Below are 22,633 nucleotides of genomic sequence, written 5' to 3' on the forward strand. Positions count from 1 at the left end.
ACACCTATGCCCTGAGTTACAGGGTCTGATAAGGTGGCCCAGTACCAATTGGTAAATGCACCTAGGGTACATGTTGTAATTTAGAAAGAGAACAGCCAGGCTGTGGGTCTGATTGGCAGGCCCACAGCCAGAGAAAGTTGTAAACCAGTGAAACAAAAGCAAAAAATCTGGGTGATCATAGGATTGCAGACCCTACTCTCCTACATGACCCCCCCCCAAACGTCGGAACAACTAGCTAACCTTGACCAGGTAAGTCTTCTTGTTCTAAGTGGAAATATCTGGAGAGCCCATCGGCATTGCCATGATCAGTACCAGGTCTATGTTCCACTGTGAAGTCCATCCCCTGTAGGGAAATGGACCACCTAAGCAGTTTAGGGTTTTCACCCTTCATCTGATTTAGCCACAAGAGGGGCTTATGGTCGGTCTGAATCTTGAAGTGAGTGCCAAACAAGTATGGCCTCAGCTTCTTCAGGGCCCAAACCACAGCAAAGGCCTCCCTCTCAATAGCTGACCAATTCTTCTCTCTAGGGGTCAGCCTTCTGCTTATAAAAGCAATGGGCTGGTCTTGACCATCAAAATTCAGTTGAGAAAGAACAGCTCCCACACCCAACTCAGAAGCATCTGTTTGGACAATGAATGGTTTGGAGTAGTCCGGACTCTTGAGGATAGGTGCCGTGCACATGGCCTGCTTTAGGTCATCGAATGCTTTTTGCCAGCTCGCTGTCCACTGAACCTTTTTTGGCATTTTCTTACTTGTCAGTTCATTTAATGGTGTCACGATGGAACCATAGTTCCTGACAAACTTCCTATAGTAACCAGTCAGGCCCAAGAAAGCTCGAACCTGAGTCTGGGTTGTTGGAGGAGCCCAGTCCCTGATTGACTGTATCTTGCTCTCCAGTGGCTGAACCTGACCTCCACCTACAAGGTGGCCCAGGTATACAACCTGTGTCTGCCCTATCTGGCACTTGGTGGCCTTGATAGTGAGGCCTGCTGCTTGCAGCGCCTCCAATGTCTTCTGCAGGTGGACCAGGTGATCCTCCCAGGTGGAGCTAAAGACAGCAATATCGTCAAGATACGCCGCACAGAAGTCATCCAGCCCAGTAAGGACGTGATTCACCAACCGTTGGAAGGTGGCAGGTGCATTTTTCAGACCAAAGGGCATCACCACGAACTGATAATGCCCACCAGGGGTTGAAAATGCTGTTTTAGGCTTGGCGTCCTCAGCTAACCTGATTTGCCAATACTCAGCTGTCAGGTCAAACGTACTTAAGTAGTTGGCCGAAGCCAGCCTATCAATAAGCTCGTCTGCCCTTGGTATTGGGTGGGCGTCAGTCTTAGTGACTGCATTGAGACCCCTGTAGTCTACGCAGAACCTCATCTCTCTCTTACCACCCTGGGTGTGAGGTTTCGGCACTAGAACTACGGGACTAGCCCAAGGGCTATCCGAGGGTTCAATGACTCCCAGCTCCAACATTTTCTGCACTTCACTTTTGATGCAGTCTCTAACGTGATCAGGCTGCCTGTAGATTTTACTCTTTACGGGCAAGCTGTCACCAGTGTCGACCTCATGGGTGCACCAATCGGTCTGACTGGGTGTCAGAGAAAACAGATGTCGGAACGACTGAAGAACCTGTTTACAGTCGCTCTGTTGATGTTCGGAGAGGCTGCCACAAAAGACAACACCGTCTACCGAGCCATCGTCAGGATTCTGAGTGAGCAGGTCGGGGAGAGGGTCACTCTCCTCTTCCTGTCCCTCATCTAGGGCCATGAGCAAACTCATGTCCTTCCTGTCGACATATGCTTTTAGCCTGTTGACATGAAGCACCCTGTGGGGGCTCCGGGGAGTTCCCAGGTCGACCAGGTAGGTGACCTCTCCCTTCTTCTCCAGGATGGTGTGGGGCCCGGACCATTTTGCTGCTGGGGCCACTGGCTCCAACACCCACACCTTCTGTCCGGGCTGGTAAACAGTCAAGACAGCCTTTTGGTCATGCCAAGTTTTTTGGAGTTCTTGGCTGGCCTTAAGGTTTTCGGATGCCTTCTCCATGTATTCAGCCATCCGCGAGCGGAGGCCGAGCACATAGTCCACTATGTTGGTTGCCGGCTTTTTGAGAGGTCTCTCCCATCCTTCCTTCACCAAACACAGGGGTCCTCTTACAGGATGCCCGTACAAAAGTTCAAAAGGGCTGTAGCCAACCCCCTTCTGTGGGACTTCTCTGTAGGCGAACAAGAGGCAGGGGATCAGGACGTCCCATCTACGCCGAAGCTTTTCCGGTAGTCCATGAATCATCCCTTTTAGGGTCCTGTTGAATCTCTCAACAAGCCCATTGCATTGTGGATGATAGGGTGTAGTGAACTTGTAGTTGACACCACATTCCTTCCACATAGCAGTTAAGTAGCTCGACATAAAGTTTGCACCTCTGTCGGAGACGACCTCCTTAGGGAAGCCCACTCTGGAGAATACTCCAACCAGGGCTCTTGCCACAACAGGCGCTGTAGTGGTCCTAAGGGGAATAGCTTCAGGGTACCTGGTGGCATGATCCACTACCACCAGTATAAACTTGTGCCCTGATGCTGTTGGTGGTTCCATGGGACCGACGATGTCGATCCCCACCCGTTCAAAGGGCACCCCCACCACAGGCATTGGTATAAGGGGGGCCTTTGTCGTGCCACCTGACTTACCACTGGCTTGGCAAGTGACACAGGAGCGGCAAAACTCCTTGGTATCTTCATTCATGTGAGGCCAGTGAAAGTGCGAGACAAGCCTGTCCCACGTTTTCGTCTGGCCTAAGTGACCTGCTAAGGGAATCTCGTGGGCCAAGGTAAGTAGGAAACCACGCTGAGACAAGGGGACGACCAGCCTCCTGGTCATGCCAGGCTTGGGGTCTCTTGACTCAGTGTACAGGAGTCCATCTTCCCAGTATACCTTGTGGGTACCTGTGGCGTTCCCAGCAGCCTCAGCAGCAGCCTGCTGTCTGAGGGGTTCAAGAGAAGGGCAGTCTAACTGGTCCTTCCCCAGGTCTTCTCTTGAGGGTCCCCCTGAGCCCAAGAATTCAACTTGATCAAGTTCGAACTCCCGAGGCTCAGTTTCCCTCAATTCCTGTAGGTCAGCCTCCTCTGAGACTTGATCCTCGACCTGGGGCAAGGGGGAAGGCGCAGCCTTAACCCTACTGCTCTTTTTCTTGGGAGGTGTCTGGTCCGTTGTTCCAGGATCCAGCACCTGTTCAGTGGGGCATTTCCTGACCTGTGACCTAGTCACAGCGAACACATGTGCTGGCAAACCTAACATTTCCATGTGAGTCCGGTGCTCCACTTCTGACCATTGTGACGACTCCAAATCATTGCCCAACAAACAATCCACTGGGAGGTCTGGACTAACTACAACCTTCTTTTGGCCAGTTACCCCTCCCCAGGAGAAAGCTACAATTGCCATACTGTGATTGGTAGTGACATTGCTTGCATTGGTCACCAGGAATTCTGTACCTGGCATGATCTGTCCAGGGTCCACAAAGTTAGGCGTCACCATGGTGACGCTGGCACAAGTGTCCCTATAGGCCTGAGCCATCTTTCCATTTATGAAAGGCGTCTGTCGGTATTTGCCCAGCGTATTGGGACTTATGTCAGGGGACACGTCCGCGTCCCCCGTACTGACAAGGACAGCCTGAGTGAGTGTGCCAACTAAGTTGTCACGCCCCTCAGAACCCAGGGTTAACCCTACTAAACCCTTGGGAGGCGCACTACCACTGCTGACGGTACTAGGGGGCACAGGTGCCTTAGGGGCTGCAGTGGCAGGAGTCTGCCCTCCTCCTTTCTTGGTGCACTCACTAAACCAGTGAGATTTACTTTTACAGTACTGGCACCATCTTTTGGATTGGCCTTCTTTCTTCTTTTGGGGAGCCTGACCCCCACCCTCTTTGGGTTGTTGGGGACCTGTCGAAGACTTCTGGTCATTTTGTTCCCCCTTAGAATCTTTACCCTTCTGGTCTGCTTTCTTCTGACCACCTTGATTCTGGCCCTGGTTCTGTTTAACTCTCGTACGAACCCATTTGTCTGCCTTCTGCCCCAATTCTTGGGGAGAGGTCAGATCCGAGTCGACAAGATGCTGATGCAACAACTGGTTCTGACAATTGTTTAAAATGTGTTCTCTCATCATCAAATTATACAATCCTTTGTAATCAGTAACCTTACTGCCCAGCAACCAGCCCTCAAAAGCCTTAGTGGCACAATCGACAAAATCAGACCAATCTTGAGACTGCGTTTTCTGGGTATCCCTGAACAGCACCCTGTACTGCTCAGTGGTTAGGCCGAACCCTTCAACGAGTGTATTCTTCAAGACTTGGTAATTATTAGCGTCCTCTACCCTTGTGGTTAGGAGCTTGTCTCTTCCTTTTCCTTCAAAGGAGAGCCACAAGATAGCTGCCCACTGACTCTGGGGAACGCCTTGCACAGTGCAGGCCCTCTCCAAAGCAGTAATCCATTTGTGGATGTCGTCCCCTTGTTTAAAGGGGGGCACTATCTTCCCAAGGTGTTTCGTATCGAAACTCTTTTCCCTATTACTAGGTACATTGCTGCCACCAGTGGGGATTGCCCCACTTAACTGTTGCTCTCTAGCGAAAGCAAGCTTTTCCTTGGCCAGGGCAAGTTCTTCCCTTTCGATCCTTAGATTAGCTGCCCTTTCTTTCGCTTCGTACACTCTCCTCTGAGGGGACGTCATCCCTCTTTGAGAAGAGTTGTGAGAGCCATTGGTATGAAGGGATCTGCCAGAGTCTCTTGACAGAGATCGGGCTCGTCCATTCCCCAGGTTAAGCGGAACCGACAGTAGCGCCGGGGTTCCCCCAGTACCACTATCGTGTCTGCTTAAGTTGGACCGTGTTAGTCTGACGACTTCTACCTGTCCCTTATCTGCCTCGTCCCCAGAGAGATCCTCATCCTCATCCTCCTCCACATCCTCGTTCTCGGTTGCGAGGTGAATGAGGTCAGGATCGTCCCGGGTTCCCTCGAGGGGAGGCATGTCTCCTTCTGGATTAGAAGAGCTACGAAGTTTCTCAGCTCTTCTGGCATCATAAGTCTCCAAGAGACCAATCAGAAAGGACGTTGTGGGGTTAGACCCCTGCTGAATCTTCCGGGAGTGACACAATCGTCTTAATTCCTTGAAGCTCAGCACAGTATATCCTGAAGGGATGACCTGTGGAGGGTCAACTGACACAAGGGGAGACTCAGAGTTTCCTCCTTGGCCCGACATACTGTTTCTAGTGTGGTGTAAGTGATGCACCTACCTACACTATGTGTTTTCCTACTGATCCTTTGCTAAGAGTTGTAGCCAAGGTGTGCTAAGCCTTGAGGAGCTACAACAGCTGGTTCAGTAGAACTCAGAGTATTCTAAGCTTTAGTTATATGTACTAACAGTACTTGCGCGATCTTTCAACAAGATATTCTTAGGATACGTGTGGTAAAACAACAGCAAGCTCAAATCCCAACCGCTGCTCACCAATGTGAGAAGTTGGCCCGATATGCAACGTTCGCTATTCTAGCGACCGCTATGTATCGTTCCAACGACCCTTATGGTGTTTGGTTGTAAGTCAACCTATAGACCAGCTATCCTAGTAGCGTGGATACGAGCAGTCTAAGGCTAAAGACTCGAGAGGGCGTGTTAAGCCAGCTGTTTACCACACATGTACCCCTTGAACACCCAGTGAAAGGACACCACACAAGTGTTATGAAAATAAACAGTATATTTATTAAGAATCACAACAGCCCTGTACTCTTTATGAGGACAGGGTACTTAGCACAAACCAAATCTCTTTAGCAAATACTTTAAGTGCACAGTTAAAACAAGTGTCCGAGGACACGGAAAGGTTAAGGCAAGTCGGAAGCGAGGGACTCGGGACCCTAGAGTAAGGAGGCTATGCAGGCACTGAAATGCCGAGTTACCTAGCCACGAGGGCTGCGGCTGCACAAGTCTTACAGGCGTCGGGGTCTTCGCTGACGAGCCAGGAGCCGGAAGAAAAGGAGTTGCTGGCCGGCGACCAGTGCTGAATAGTTCGTAGAGATCCAAGCCTGGATCGGAGATTGATGAAACCTGAAAGCAGAGGGGACCAAGTTCGTACTACTAGCCAGTAGTCAGAGGGTACCAGGAAGGCACCGGTTGGCCGTCACCTCGACCAGGTGAGTGGGCGACGCTAGGCTCTGCAGTCTCGGACCAGGAGGCGTTGTCGGCGACCACGGTGGAGGTGCGAGCTGTCCCACGACGGATGTCGCTGTCGGCGTCTTGAGTGGACCAGGAGGGTCCGGGGTGCTTCTCGAAAAGATGGAAGCAAGGGCCAGTCTGGAGCAACCAGACCGGCAGTGATGATTCTCGGATGTCGTCACAGAAGGACACAAGCCAGCGGCTAGTGACCAGACAACGTGCTGAGCAGCGAGCAGAAGGGCCCCACGCAGATCGTGGAGATGCTGGGAGACTGCACTTCGGTGCTGGAGCGGCTCAGGGTCGGGGCTTCTCGGACCCCAGAGCACTCACCAGAGAGTTACCTCGATGGTCGTGCTGGGTTTTAAGAGCGTGCAGGTTCTGATGATGGCCGGTCCCTCGAGGTCTCGTCGCACCCACAGATCACAGCTGAGCTGATGACGTGGGTAGAGGTCAGAGGTGCCAGGGAAGCCGGTTCTCGTCGAGCTGGGCCGTCGGATTCCTTGAGGAAGGACTTACAGCAAACCGCAGAGTTCTTAGATGGTGCCCGCTGATGCAGGGTGACTACTCCTTAGCCACAAGGGAGAAATCTTGAGAAGAGTCTTGAAGTCCTTTCGTAGAAAGTATTCTTGATTCAAAGATGACCTAATTTGGAAGGGTCCCCGCTCCGGCCTTTATCCTAAAGAAAGGGGTGGGTACATGACTAGGTCCTGCCCTAAGGGTGGGACCAGGAAGGGGGGTAGTTACACCCCTCTCCCCTGCCGGACTTTCCCCAGGCCAGGGCTGTCGCCCCTGGAACTGGTTCTAACCGGCAGATGCGTAGTGAGCACCGGGGTGCCACTCCGCAGTCACCTTCTCGCAAAATCCCTACCTACCCAGAATACACAAACCCTGTCTGGGACGGTGCGAACACCGTCCTCGACAGGAAACCCTTTGTCCAAGTGCTCCTCGCTGGAAGGACTCCCAGCAGCAGGAGGTCAGACTCGTGTCTGTGGTGGCAGCATCCATTTTGTGGAGCTGAGGCTTTCGTTAACTTTAACCGGGGTTCACAGTTACGTACATGTCGTGTCCCTCTAGAAGGGCGGAATGCTAACCTCGTCGCCAGAGTTGGTGAGAGGGCAGCATCCCGATTCGTATGACACCTTACTCGACATGTCTTGATAACGCGACACCGAAGTTACCGATGTGGCACGCGTTATCATGGAACAGCCATTGGGTCTTTTCTCCGCAAGCTGCAACCGGCTCGGCTCGGGCCAGAACACAGTTCACGCGAGCCCATGCACTCTGCCTTCAGGATTGTCAAGGCCTGCCATAGGAGTGACTGATAGGGACTCGGGTGTCCATTGTATGGTTAGATATAGAGCTACTATATCTAAAGCAAAGGGTGATTACACGACTTCGCCCCAGCTGTCATGCAGCCAGTTGTGTCAAATTTAGGAGGCCAGCCAGGGGTGGCATAATACATGCTGCAGCCCCTGGCGGCCCTGGGTACACCTATGCCCTGAGTTACAGGGTCTGATAAGGTGGCCCAGTACCAATTGGTAAATGCACCTAGGGTACATGTTGTAATTTAGAAAGAGAACAGCCAGGCTGTGGGTCTGATTGGCAGGCCCACAGCCAGAGAACGTCGTAAACCAGTGAAACAAAAGCAAAAAATCTGGGTGATCATAGGATTGCAGACCCTACTCTCCTACACATATCACTACAGAAGTAATAGAGCAGAGCCATATATAAGATGCACCCTTGGTGTTTTATATTTTCCCTTTCCATGACCTCAGACTTGGAACATAAATAATTGTTGGTAACAGTGTGCTGAATACTAATTTCAGAGTTTTTCCGCTGATAACCCTTGACCCTGCTCTAAGCAGGTCGCTCCCCACACCGCTCAGCAGCACCTGTGGGTCACTGCCCCTGAGCCTGCTACTTCCATTGCCACAGGTTCAAGGCTGCTGCCTTTGCGCTCTCTCTGCCTTGTGCGCTGTTGTTCTGTTATTGCGCCCTTTGTCTTCTGTCTCCCCAGGTAGCCCCGCCGTAATTGTACCGCTAGTGCCGTAATTTGTACTGTCCACTTTACTGTTAGTGCTGTATTGTTCTCGTCTTTTCCTTCTTTCTGCACTGTTTTTCGGTTACTGTTTCCCCCACCAGCTCTCCCCACTCGTCTTTCCCGCCGCTGCGTCCCCTGGGACCCTGCCTCCTGTCCACCCATTCACCGCCTGCTCCCGCCTCCCAGCTGCTCCTCCCTCCCACCTCCTGTTATATGGCGGCTGCTGCGCGGCCGCGCACCCCTGGCACGCCGAAGGTGCGCCTAAGGCAAGCCCATCTGCGCACGTCCGCACCTGGACCACTCCCAGCAACAGAACACCTGGCCCCCACAAACGCCACAATGCCCGACTCCGCTATGACTCCAGCACCCTCCACTCACTCTACGCCAGACAATCACGCACCTGCTGCCTTGCCGCCCCGAAGCGCACCCAAGGACCCTTCTCCTGCCAGGACTGCAGCTTCACCAGCATCTGACCCGCCAACCCACCCACCGGGAAAAAATCCAACCACCTCAGATGCATCCTTCTCAACACCAGCTCCTCCCTTAAACACGCCGTCAAAATCTGGTACCTACTCGACTCAACCTCCCCAGGCGTCGCATGGCTGAACCCCTCCTCAGCCCGACATCGCAATAGCCATCCCGGACGGCTACATGATCTCCCGCAGGGACCCCAGCAACGGAGTAGGAGGAGGAATCGCCATCGTCCACAGGAACACTCTCAGAGTCTCGACCAACACCAATGACATACTCAGCACCGCCGAACACCTGCACTTCCAGATCCACACTGATCCCAACACCACCCTAAGAGGAACCCTCGTCTAAAGTCCCCCCGGACCCTGTCCACAGTTCAGCAACTACATCGCCGACTTCGTCAGTACACACGCCATCGCCTCCACAGACTACATCCTCCTCGGGGACCTAAGCTTTCACCTCGACAACAACAACAACACCAACTCCACCACCCTGGTCAACAACCTCAGCAACCTTTGACTCAGACAACTCGTCACAACACAACCCATTCCGCCGGCCACACGCTTGACCTCCTCTTCTCCGCAAGCTCCCACGTCTCCTTCAACCACAACACCGAACTCCACTGGACCGACCACCGCTGCATCCACTTCACCTTTCGTAAACCCACCATGCACTACCGCACCCAACAGATCCCCGCGGCTGCTGGACAAAGTCACTGAATACTAGCTAACAACCACCCTTGCCCGGGGTCCACCCGCCGACCACACCAACCCGGACACAACCTCAGACAGCGGATCGACGACTGCACCAACACCCTCGCCCCGATCAAGAAATCCTCCAACAGTCACACCAGCAGGAAAGCCAGCTGGTTCACTGAAGACCTCCTGGTCTCCAAACAAATCTGCCGAAAGCTTGAGAAGAAATGGCAGTGTGAACAGACACCGGACAGCTTCGCAGCCCACAGAACGCCACCCGCCGACACCATCACCTCAACAGATCCACAAAAAGGGTCTCCTCAAAAGACCGCCTAGACAAAAACGAACACAACAGCAAAGAGCTCTTCAACATCGTGAAGGAACTCTCTAACTGCAGCTCCAACACCAACGACATCCCACCCTTGCAAGACTTGTGCGACTCCATTGCCACCTTCTTCCATCGCAAGATCGCAAACACCCACGACAGCTTCAATGCCTCCATCCATTCCAGATCTCCATCAGACCCTTGCCCACACCACATCTTCAACAAAGCCACCACCACCATCGCACCCCATCTCCGGAAAGCCATCAACATCTCCTTCGAGACAGCGACCTTTCCGGAGAGCTGAAAGCACGCCGAGAATAATGCCTTACTCAAATAACCCAAGGGTGACCCCAAGGACCTCAAGATCTTCGGGCCCATCTCCCTGCTCCCGTTCCCGGCGAAGGTCATTGAGAAGACTGTCAACAGACAACTGACCCGATACCTCGAAAAAAGCAGCATCCTGGACCCGTCCCAGTCAGGGTTCCTCAGTAAGCACAGCACCGAAACTGCCCTCACCGCAGGCACCGATGACATCAGAGCCCTGCTAGATAACAGAGAAATTGTGGCCCTCATCTTCCTGGACCTATCAGCAGCCTTCGACACGGTCTGCCACCACACCCTACAAACACGCCTCCAAGACGCTGGGATCCAAGAGAAAGCCCTGGACTGGACCACCTCCATCCTCTCCGGCAGAACTCAGAGCGTCCGCCTCTCCCCTTTCCGCTCTGAAGCCTCCAAGATCATCTGCGGCGTACGCCAGGGCTCATCCTTCAGCCCAACGCTGTTCAACATTTACATGACACCGCTCACCTATGTCGCCTGACTCCACGACCTCAACATTATCTCCTACGCCAATGACACCCAGCTGATCATCTCCTCACCAAGGACCTCTACACCACCAAAACCAACTTCCACGAAGGAATGAAATCCATCGCTGAGTGGATGAAAACCAGCCGACTGAAGCTAAACTTGGACAAGACGGAAGTCCTCATCCTCGGATCCACCCCCTCGGCCTGGGATGACTCCTGGTGGCCGACCACACTGGGAACGGCTCCAACACCCACCGACCACACACGCAACCTAGGGTTCATCTTTGACTCCACCCTCTCCATGACAAAGCAGGGCAACGCCGTCTCATCCTCCTGCTTCAACACCCTCTGCATGCTCCGCAAGATCTACAGATCCCCACCGAAACAAGAAGAACGGTCACCCGGTCCCTCATCAGCAGCAGGTTGGACTTCGGAAACGCCCTCTAAGCAGGAGCCTCGGCCAAACTCCTGAAACGACTTTAACGCATTCAGAACGCATCTGCATGCCTGATCCTTGACATCCCTCGCTGTAGCCACATCTCACCCCACCTGAGATACCTGTACTGGCTCCCCGTCAATAAGAGGATCAACTTCAAGCTCTTCATCCATGCACACAAGGCACTCCACAACACCGGACCAGCATACCTTAACAAACGACTCAGCTTCTACACCCCCAGCCGCCAGCTCCGCTCCGCCGACCTCACCCTCGCCACAGTCCCCCGCATTGGAGGAGCGACCTCTGGCGCAGATCGTTCTCCCACCTCGCCGCCAAGACCTGGAACACCCTCTCCATCCCCAGAACCTGCTAACCTTCAGAAGACTACTCAAGTCTTGGCTATTCAAGCAGTAGCAGCACTCCTCCCCCAGCGCCTTAAGACCCTCGTGGGTAAATAGTGCACTTTACAAATGCTCTGATTGATTGATTAAAAAGAGGCCACCCTCCAGAACCGGGAGGCACAATGACTATGAATATTCTTCAGTAAGATAGAGTATCCAACAGAAAGAGCATTACAGAACGTGAGTAAATTGCTCTTCTGATGGATATTTCTAACCACAGATTTGTCTCCTTAGAATAGATATCAAGGTGAAGGGTCTGTCAGTAAAATCAGAGCAAAAAGTTTTTCAGACCCAAGCAGACAAAGTGACCTTCCCACCAGATCTGGTTATCAAAGCAGTGTGCATTGCTAATGTATGCACCAACGCCCACCTTGCAGCCTGGCAGATGTCAACGATAGGCACCCCATGCACCAATGTGTTTGTAGTGGCCTTGACCCTGGTGGGAGAAAGTCATGACTGTTGGTAAGAAGGCAGTGTGACTTCTCAGCACCAACTTGTGCAGCAAAATGCTGTGTAGAGAGGTAGGGCATGATAGTGCCTGAACTTCACTCACTAGATGAGCTGGCATAAGGGCCAGGAAAAGTTTTAAAGGTCAAGAAACACAGCATGCGGCTATCCATACACTACAAAGGCATATACAAGAGGAATGTTAAGAACAAATTAATGTCCCATAGTGACACCACAAATGGTTTGGAAAGAAATATGTGTAGCAAATCTTTAAAAAAATGCATCACAACACCGAACAAGGAAAAATAGTCTGGTAAATGTAGAAGTGCTGAAAGGGGGTATATATTGCCTTTCAAAGTGCCCACTGTAAGACCTTGCTGGGCTAAAGACCAAACAAGCAAAGGAAATTCTAGAGCTTTACCTCTGAGTGCCCAGTGACCAGGGGCACCACACAAGTTTCAAACGCCCAGCATACATTGTTTTTGTGGTATGGCCTCTGGTGGTACAGATGATATCTACAACCTCTAGCAGTAGATCAAAAGCAGTTAACTGCCATCAATCAATCTCTAAGCATGGAAATGTAAGTTGTGTAGATTCATATAAAGTTCACTGCTTTGCTTCTAGGACTGGAGGCCCTCCCGAAATGGTATCCTGATCAGAGGATAGATGCTCATGCTCAGGAAGTCCAGGAGCCACACTCTTGTGTCCCAACCCGTAGCCACCAAGATGACTTGGACCCATTAATTCCTGATCTTCTTCCAACCCCGTGTCAGGAGAAGCATAAGGAGGACGGCTTATAGGAATACCTTGTTTCATTCTACCCCAAATGCATCTCCTAGTGAGTGTGATTGAAGAATCTCATGCTCAAAATTGTTCATACTGGCGTTATGAACGATGGTGAAAAGATCTAGCCAGGCTTTGCCCACTGGTGGAAGATGCCCTGTAATACTTTAGAATGCAGACCGTCCTTCAGCAGTCAGTTGTCGAGCTATTGGTATATAAGAATTCTTGACTTCCAAAGATGGTTAGCAATCACTGTCATCACTTTCATGAACACCCAAGGGGCCCTGTTGAGGCTAAAGGGGAGCAGGGAAAACTGAAAATGCTCCTGGCACACCCTCAGATGACACCAGTGGGCCTGCTGGACAGTTACATGAAAATATACACCATACAAGGACATCATCCAGTCTACTGGATCTAGAGCAGATATGATCGGAGTCAATGTAAGCATTATGAATTTGTCATTCGCAAAAGGGCATTCAAGGGCCAGAGGCTCAAGATAGTCCTAAGGCCCCATACTTTTTTGTAAGAGGGAAATAGCAAGAGTAACAACCCCCAACTTTCTTCAAGTCTAGTATTTCTCTATGGCATCATTGGCAAACTGATAATGACAAAAGAAAAATAGGACTATTGAGGCAATATTATCCATCACGGGGACCGTATTTTAATCGTGAGGTGAACATGATTTACCAGTACAAAACATAATAAAAGGTAACCAAAATTTAGGAATTTGAGAAGCAAGTGACTACCGATGATGAGACAGGGGCTTGTCTGGAAATTACATACCAGTTACCCCGTTGGTGGTGTTTCCGTGAGGAGTCACTTGTTTCTCTCACATTTATTCTAGTAAGATCTCTATCCAACACGAGTGTGTGGATGTTTGCGACCCACTCTTTTGGGTCACAATTCTTGTTGTTCTGTGTAGCTGCCTGGGAGAACAGGTTTGCCTTTTTAACATAGGCGTAGTACAGTTCTTTAGTTTGGTGACATACAACTTCACCTCCCAGTCTTGAATAGCCTTCAGATGCATGAGGGCACACTTATCACATGATTTATAGTTATGTCATGAGACCTAGCATCAAAGGTACATGTTGCATGGGTCCATGACCAACATCTGCTTCCTGCAGTTGCAGCACTGCTTGAATCCTGCCATTTTGGGTGGGAACATGGTTCCCTAGCACACTAAAAACGTTTGGAGTCATCAGAAATCTGACAAAGTTAATACTTGATTTCAGGACCCTTGTTGGAAGGAGCAGAGATAAAGGAACTAACCTCAGCACCCAGGTGTGGCACTTATAAGCTGCTCCACTCTGTCACGGTGTGGAATGGAGTCACCATGGAGTCGTACTATGCTACCTAGCAGAGCGTGGAGTCACTTTTGCCAAAAAAGCTCTCGACTCAGTCTAGCACTTGGGGTATTCTAAGGTGAGGGACCTGTGGTTGGAAGTATCCATCAAAAATGAGACATTGATGCAGAGAAGACATAGGATGAGTCCTGAGAGCAAAATGTCAACAGTGCAAATTGACAATTCTTGAATAAGAGCAACTAGCATTTGACATCGTGCAACAAAAACACTTTAGCTGCCTTCATACTGTAAGAGACAAACCTCTCAAATAAATGTCACTGCTATAAATAAGTAACAGTCACAGTCCAATTATATTCAATGTGTAAATTCCTGCTTCAGACATAAATATGAATAATAAAAAATACAAGTTCATGTAGCGAAATTCCCTAGAATGTATCAACCTCCATCTATCTCCACGAAAAATTTAATGTGATGATCATGGGACAGTAAGAACACTCTGAAACCACACCTAAGAGGACCTCATAGTTCTTTTGGATTAGGATGACAAATCTAAAGACTCTGGAACCACCATTAGGATAATAATTTAAAGATGTGATCATTGTTCGAATATCCACTCACAGAAAAATTCAACTTGCCAGCACAAATTTGCATATTCTGTGTCATCATCCTATAATTTCTCACCTTTTTCTGGACCGTTTTTTTGCCAGTATTAGAGTTCTGTGTGCTGTTACACTGCCATTGGAGTCAGAGTGTGTGGGGTGTCCCTAAAATGGTACTGTTAAAATATATTTCACCCAATTTATCTATTTACCATTTTCTGTAAGATTATGATACATGGTGCTGAAAATGCACTAATGGCATGGAGTTAAATTGCTATGTGTAGAGTGCAATGTGCAATTCAATTCAATTCAAAGATAGCTTTATTCGATTTTGACAGTAAAAAACCATAAAAGCACATTTCATTACACATAATATTAAAAAAGATAAAAAGCACAGTTTTGATTGTTTAAAAAAGGGAAACTATTACAGTAATATTTACATTAGACTTGTATCATCAGTCAATTCATGGACGCTCTACAGTTAACTGCATATTTCAAAAACCTAGCTACAGCAGTCACTGTAAAAGAAAACCAAGCCTTAAGTATTTGCGACGGACAAAATGGAGTGCCGGACATATAATTAGAACATGATTAAGATCTTGTACACCACAATTACATAGATTACAAAATCTTTCAGTTTTGGGGATATCTTCCCAGGCACCTGTCACAATCCTTAGTGGAAGAATGTTCAGTCTCAATAAAAGAAGCACTCGACGTGCTCCATGATTCACATTCCAAAAAACGTATGGCTGAGGTTTTTTAACAATATAGCTCCCCGAGATGCAATCAAGTCTTCCATTCATATTACATGATTGCTGATCTCTTTTGCATGAGATCATGTATATAGATTTTTTAATAACAGCCTTTAAGGATGTCTTATCTAAACGGAGTACGTTTTCCAAGTCAAGTTCAAAAATATTTAACGATTTTAAAAAGTTCCTAAAAATTACACTTTTCTTTAGCAAATTTTCAAAAATTTCCTTGTGCAATGCAGCCCTTAGTAAATTCTCCTGCCCATTCACCAAAGCATTACACCACCGCAAGCAAGCTGCCATCGAGAGCACATATGTTGAAAGAAGACCAAATTCAAGTCTAAGTGCTGCAATGGGGGCAGAAGAATTTAAGTTACATATTTGGCGCCAAATTTTACCTTCGACCTTCTCAAATATACCCCACTCCCTTTCCTCAATAGTTTCTATCGCATAATTTAATGTGGGCGGAATCTTTATTTTATATACCGCAATGGTATGAGAGAAATGTCCTTTTCCACATTGCAGATAAAGTCGATTAATACCAGCTGCTTGCGAAATGGCTTTACTTTTACAGTGGGCCAAATGTCTTTTAGCAGAGCACCTATTTGTAAAGATTTTTCCTAAGTACTGATAAAATTTTACAATTTCCATTCTCTCGTCTCCTATAAACCATTTCAAATTTGGTCTCACCTTACATCCACTATAACTAAAAATCATCACTTTGCTCTTTGAAATGTTTATTTTTAAAAATTGTTCTTTAGTGTACCTAATCAGTTCCGTCAATCGCCTCTGAAGTCCAATTGGAGTTAGATCCATTATTAAAGCATCGTCCGCATATAGCAGACTGCTTAACTTTAGATCACCTAATTGGGGAGGGTCCCCCTTACATTCCCCCAACCGGTACACAGACAAAATATCGATTTTTTAATATCGATAAGCAAAAATATCGAAGTTTTAATATCGATATACAGAAATATCGAAGGTAAGTAATATCGACAGTCTAAATATCGATATTGGTATGATATCAGTAATATCGAAGTTGTAAATATCGATGTTAATAATATCGAAATTAATAACTTTGATGTTACTAATATCTATTTTTAAATAAATTTAGTGTATATTATATTGTATTAATTATGTTTTAATATTTTTTTTAATGTTATTTTATTAAATATTGTGTTTTACTACTGTAGCGGGTTGTGGGTTTATAGGGGAATAGGGTGGGAAGTAATTTAATTATGTTAAATTAATTATTAATTATTAGGAATTATTAATTAATTAATTGAGAATTAATTTTAAATTATTTTAATTAATTTATTAATTGATAAATATGTTCTGTAGCGGGTTATGGGTTTATAGGGGAATAGGGTGGGAAGTAATTTAATAATAATTAATTAATTGATATATGTTTGTACATATTTTAAATAATTAATTGGTAATTAATTTCTATTAATTAGTTAATTAATTATTATAATTTTTTATCATATTTATAATTATTAATTAGTTGGTAATTAATTATTATTAATTATTTAATTAAATTAATTAAAGTAATTTTTATATATATTATTTATTGTTATTAATTAATTAATTGTGCAAAATAATATTAATTATTAAATTAAATTAATTACAGCAAATGTGCTAATATATTTATTTTATTGTTATTGTTAATTAATAATTAATTGGTAATTAAATAATATTAATTAATTGTGGGTACAGGGGTATTTTTAGGGTTCAGGGTCAGTTTTCAGGTCATGGGTACAGGGGTATTTTTAGGGTTCAGGGTCAGTTTTCAGTTCATGGGTAAAGGGGTATTTTTAGGGTTCAGGGTCAGTTTTCAGTTCATGGGTAAAGGGGTATTTTTAGGGTTCAGGGTCAGTTTTCAGTTCATGGGTAAAGGGGTATTTTTAGGGTTCAGGGTCAGTTTTCAGTTCATGGGTAAAGGGGTATTTTTAGGGTTCAGGGTCAGTTTTCAGTTTTTGGGTAAAGGGTTATTTTTAGGGTTCAGGGTCAGTTTTCAGTTCATGGGTACAGGGGTATTTTTAGGGTTCAGGGTCAGTTTTCAGTTCATGGGTAAAGGAGTATTTTTAGGGTTCAGGGTCAGTTTTCAGTTCATGGGTAAAGGGGTATTTTTAGGGTTCTGGGTCAGTTTTCAGTTCATGGGTAAAGGGGTATTTTTAGGGTTCAGGGTCAGTTTTCAGTTTGTGGGTAAAGGGGTATTTTTAGGGTTCAGGGTCAGTTTTCAGTTTGTGGGTAAAGGGGTATTTTTAGGGTTCAGGGTCAGTTTTCAGTTCATGGGTAAAGGGGTATTTTTAGGGTTCAGGGTCAGTTTTCAGTTCATGGGTAAAGGGGTATTTTTAGGGTTCAGTGTCAGTTTTCAGTATTTGGGTTAAGGGGTATTTTTAGGGTTCTGGGTCAGTTTTGGGTTTTTGGGGTACAGTCGTACAGGGTAAAAATTAAATAAATTTAAATTAAATCAATTAAATGAAATTATAAAATATAAAATTACATTAAATTATTACGTTTTTAATTTATTTTAAATGTATATGTATTAGTTTTAATTTTTTTATTATGTTTTAATATTTTTATTTAATATTTGTAAAATTATATGTATTTTATAATTATTTTAACATTATTATTAATACATTTAAAAAAACGATATTTTTAATTCCGATATTTTTGTACTACGATATTATTTTTTCGATATTTTTGTACTTACCTTGTTAGGGATAGGATTCCGATATTTTTGACTTCGATATTTTTGTCCCGATATTTTTGTAGGTCGATATTTTTGATTTCGATATTTAGTCAGACATTCCCCCCAACCGGCTCGGTAAATCATTTATATAAATTGAAAAAAGCAACGGGGCTAATAGGCACCCTTGCTTTAAGCCATTATTAGTGGGAATTTTCTTTGATAGTCCCTGAGACCCTCCTAGCAAGACTTGAGTCCAAGTGGCTGAGTCCAATGCTATTATTACACGCAACAGGTTCCCCGGTATACCCAGAGCGAGCAGTTTCCTCCACAGCGTCCCACGGTCCACCCTATCGAACGCTGTGGAGAAATCGATGAAAGCAGTATACAAAGGGGACCTACGACTCACCGGATATTTATCAATGAGAGTTTGTAAAACAGATATATTATCCAGCGTTCCACTATTCTTTCTAAACCCTGATTGCTCAAGAGGGATTAAATTATTTTCAAAAGCCCACTCTTGCAGATGGATTAAGATACTTTTTGCAAATAATTTTCCTGTTGCGTCTAGCAAAGAGATTTGCCTAAAGCTAGATGGAGAATTTTTTGGGCCCTTTTTGTAGAGTGGGACTATTACACTTCCCTTCCACGAGTAGGGGATGGTCCCGAGGCTATAACAATGAGCGAACAATGGATACAGTAATTTTGCCCAATCGGCACTATCATTCTTTATGATGGCCACGGGAACATCATCCGGACCCATTGCCCCTGAATACCTTGCCCCCTTAATAAATCCCTCAATTTCCCTTATTGATGGAGCTACAACATCAGCTACCGTTTGTGAGATATTACACAGTCCAACATCTTCTTCAGACCCTTTATTTGCAGCATACAATAAGGAGATGTAGGTAGACCATTCTTCCTCCGGAATTAACATGGGTTGAGATTTTTCTAAACTGTCACAATATTTGGCAATTAGCGCCCAATATTTCCTAGTATCCCCTGAGAGTGCCACTTCCCGGAGTTTTACCCATTTTTCATCTTCTGCCGCCCTTCGGACTGCTCTTAATTTCCTTTTCCGTACCTGTTTTAACCTGTATATCTCCCGTTGTCTCAATGCCACTGGAGTTTTAAATTGAGCTCTTATTACCTCATTTATTTTCTTATTTAATTTTTTACTATCACTTGACAGGATTTTTGGGGGGCCACCTCCATCACTATGCTGCTTTTTACCCAATGCTTTTATGGCACTCATAAATTTCTCATACCCCACGATCAAATTCTCCTCAGCGAGGCCAGGTAAAATATGTTCAAAGACCCACTGGAAATTCAGGAGATTCTTAAGTGACCAAAGAGTGCGACCATTCTTTCGAGAGTAAGATATATTATCCTTCCTCTGATTCCAGAGTTCTGGTTTCCCTAAGCTTATTGCTAGGTTTACCATCAAAATGTCATGATCACTCAGCTTTGTTGGCATCACATTAAATTGTGAACACGCCCCAAACATTTGGAAAGACACGGCCATATAATCAATTAAAGAGTAGCCAAATGCCCCATGAAAAGTTAATGCTGCTGGTTGATCTTCTGCAAATCTACCATTTAACAGAACAAGGTCTAACTCCCTAAGACTTTGTAGCAGTAGTAACCCTCTTTTATCCTCTTTTAAATTTGGCGGGAGAATGAGATCTGGAATACACCAGACCTCCTCCAGATCTTCATTGGAGAACGTCTTGATAGAACTACCACTTATTTTAGCGTTGAAATCACCAACCATTAATATCCGCACTCTGTCTTCGCTCCTACATAAATCATATACATAAGCGCCAATGGAATCAATCAAAGGGGTAGAGGCCTTTCCCGGAGGAATATACACGTTTACCAAAAACAGGGACCCACCATGATCCTTAGAATTACTATCCAACCTCAACTTAGCACACATACAACATTTTGAAGGGTGTATATCTATCACTGCATCCCATACAAAATCACAACTCAACAAAATTGCTAGTCCACCACTTGCGCGACCTCTCTGTGATTTCTTTGCAGCAACATAATGCACATAATAGTTCTCCAGCTGGAATTCATCCCTTGCCCATGTTTCCTGGAGGCAGATTATCTTTGGATCTTGGGGGATCAATGATTTAAGCTTCAGATTATCTTTACCTAGCCCAGCAATGTTCCAAGAGGCAATGGTACACGGCAGGCTACCCCTGCGTCTTTAATTTTGTTGAAGCTGGATTTGCCCCATTAAGGGCGCTTGCAATCCAACTCCATTTGGATACATCATCTGCTCTGTCTGCACCAATGACCTCTTGGACCACCAACTCCGGGAGCTTAATTGATCTTTCTCCTACTGCCCTATCCACCGTTATTTTAATATCATCATATTGAAAGCACGGGCTTTCTCCCTTATTTCCCCGGTTTTCAGTCCCTAGCCGATTGCTAAAAACCATGTTATTTTTAATTGAATCATCCGGTAAAAGAGAACTAGTAAAAACGTCAATTCCTCTCTTCCTAAATCCATCCGCATTCGCTAGGATGAATGAGGACACTACCCCTGATGAAAAAGTAACTTTTGTTACATATGACTGATACCTCCGGTCTATGTGGACTAATTCAATATCTTTACTAGAGATTAACTTTAGATCTTCTATTTCGGAGATGATTTTTAAGAGGATGCTTCTATTTAGAATTAATGACTCGGCATCGAAAAGGGGAGTGAAAATAATAACCCTATTCGCTTGCCCAGCACAAGTCACTAAAGACTTTGCCTGATTAGCATTATACACACTTCTATGTGCATCATCATCTAAATTACCCCCTTTATCCTTGTTGCTAATTAAGCACATTCTCCGATTTCCACCCCCATCTTTACTTATGTTTAGAGTCATTGTCAATGAGGTTTGAGCAACCAGATCATGTGCGGCACCATGTATTTCTATTCTTGGGCTATTTTCAGAGTTGTCTATTTTAATACTATCGTGCAAATTAGAGCCACCTCCAATATTTTCTTTAACCCCCCCAACAATAACCGGAGCTGTAATCAGCCCACCCGATAAGCAATCCAACTGGTGCCCAAGAAGTTGTGCGTTACCAAGATTCTTATTTAAATTCTGATTATCCACAGTTGTTTTGTCGTCTAGGCTAGGGATTGATGTTTCATTAATACTTATCGGTTCAAAGCGCAACTTCCTTTGTTTACGCTTTGGAAACCGACGATATTTCATCGATTTTCTCCTCCTCCTATGACCGATACTACTGGATCCTTTCCTTGCTAGAGACTCCCCTGCATCAACAGAGCTCTCTACAGTATCAGATACTTTGACAGGTTTTAAAGGTGACGTATCCCTCTGCTTGCTCAAATTAAAAATTGTATCACCCAGATCTACCTTTTCAACTAGGCTCACTAAGTTAAGCTTTGATTCATCCGTTTTTTGTACTATAGGCTTATTTGACTTATTCTTAACAAAGATCGGAAAGACACGTACAGCATTTTCCTTAAGGCAGGCGTCTACAGATGTCTCATCCCTCAACAGGAGGACATTTGCAGACCCATTATGATTTACTTTAGATACACCTGAAGTTGTTTTTCCTTCGCATGATATTTTTGTTAAATCTGCCTGCAGATCTTCTGGTTTATCTAGCCCTAAATCTTTGTCGGAATTAAAAGGTACATTAAGCGTTTGGGCTGATTTACAAGCAGTAGAGGTGACACAGTTCTCGTGTACCGGTCTACGGTCTATGGAAAGATTTTGTAATCTATGTAATTGTGGTGTACAAGATCTTAATCATGTTCTAATTATATGTCCGGCACTCCATTTTGTCCGTCGCAAATACTGAAGGCTTGGTTTTCTTCAGTATAATATCGCTACGGCAGTACAGGCTCGCAATTTCCTTATGTTTTCTCCATCTGAATTAATGTGTTATAAAATATTTTGTTTTTTTAAAGAATTTTTAAATGTCTATTGAAGAAGTTCGGGACCTCTAAGGAATGTAATTTTTAAGGTGACTTATTCCGAAGCACTATAGACACTTTAAAAGACCCGTAAGAGTAATATCCCAATCATGCCTACACTACTTCTACTGTACCTGTAATAATGATGTTTGATTCTGTTTGATGTTTTTTATGATGTATTTTAAACACTCTTTCTTTTCCTTTTGATGCGCTTGTACTTTAGTAAGTACTGTTGGAAATTATTCATGGTTCTCTCTTTTTAATGGTCTCCTCTAAAGCAAATCAAATATTGACATTCTGGGACTCTTGAAATTGTTTTTTCTGGTGATAAGTGTACCTGTTCTGTTAAAATCAAGGTTAATGCTATATCAAGCCCCTTATCGTGACACTATAGTTTAGTAATAATTGCGATATAAGTAAGGAAAATTGTGGGTAAAAAATTCTTCGTTCTTTTTGTAATGGGGTTTTTGATATTAACTTTTTTGTACTAATAAGTGTAACTCTGAGAATGATTCTTAACTAACATGTGGTGTATAAGCTGTTTTTTATTCTGTATTTTATGTGGAATTCCTTGGAATTCCAAATCATAAATAAATAAATAAAACTTGTTCTGGTAATTTCATCCTGTAGCATGTATAGTTTCAGTAAGGCTGGTCTGCATTGTCTCAAACCTCATAATTTTAACAGTGGGAGTAGGTGTCTCTGTCTTCCCCATTCATAATATTTACAAAATAATATA

This window comes from Lissotriton vulgaris, chromosome 9 (assembly GCF_964263255.1).
Source record: "Lissotriton vulgaris chromosome 9, aLisVul1.2, whole genome shotgun sequence".
Taxonomy (NCBI): Eukaryota; Metazoa; Chordata; class Amphibia; order Caudata; family Salamandridae; genus Lissotriton; species Lissotriton vulgaris.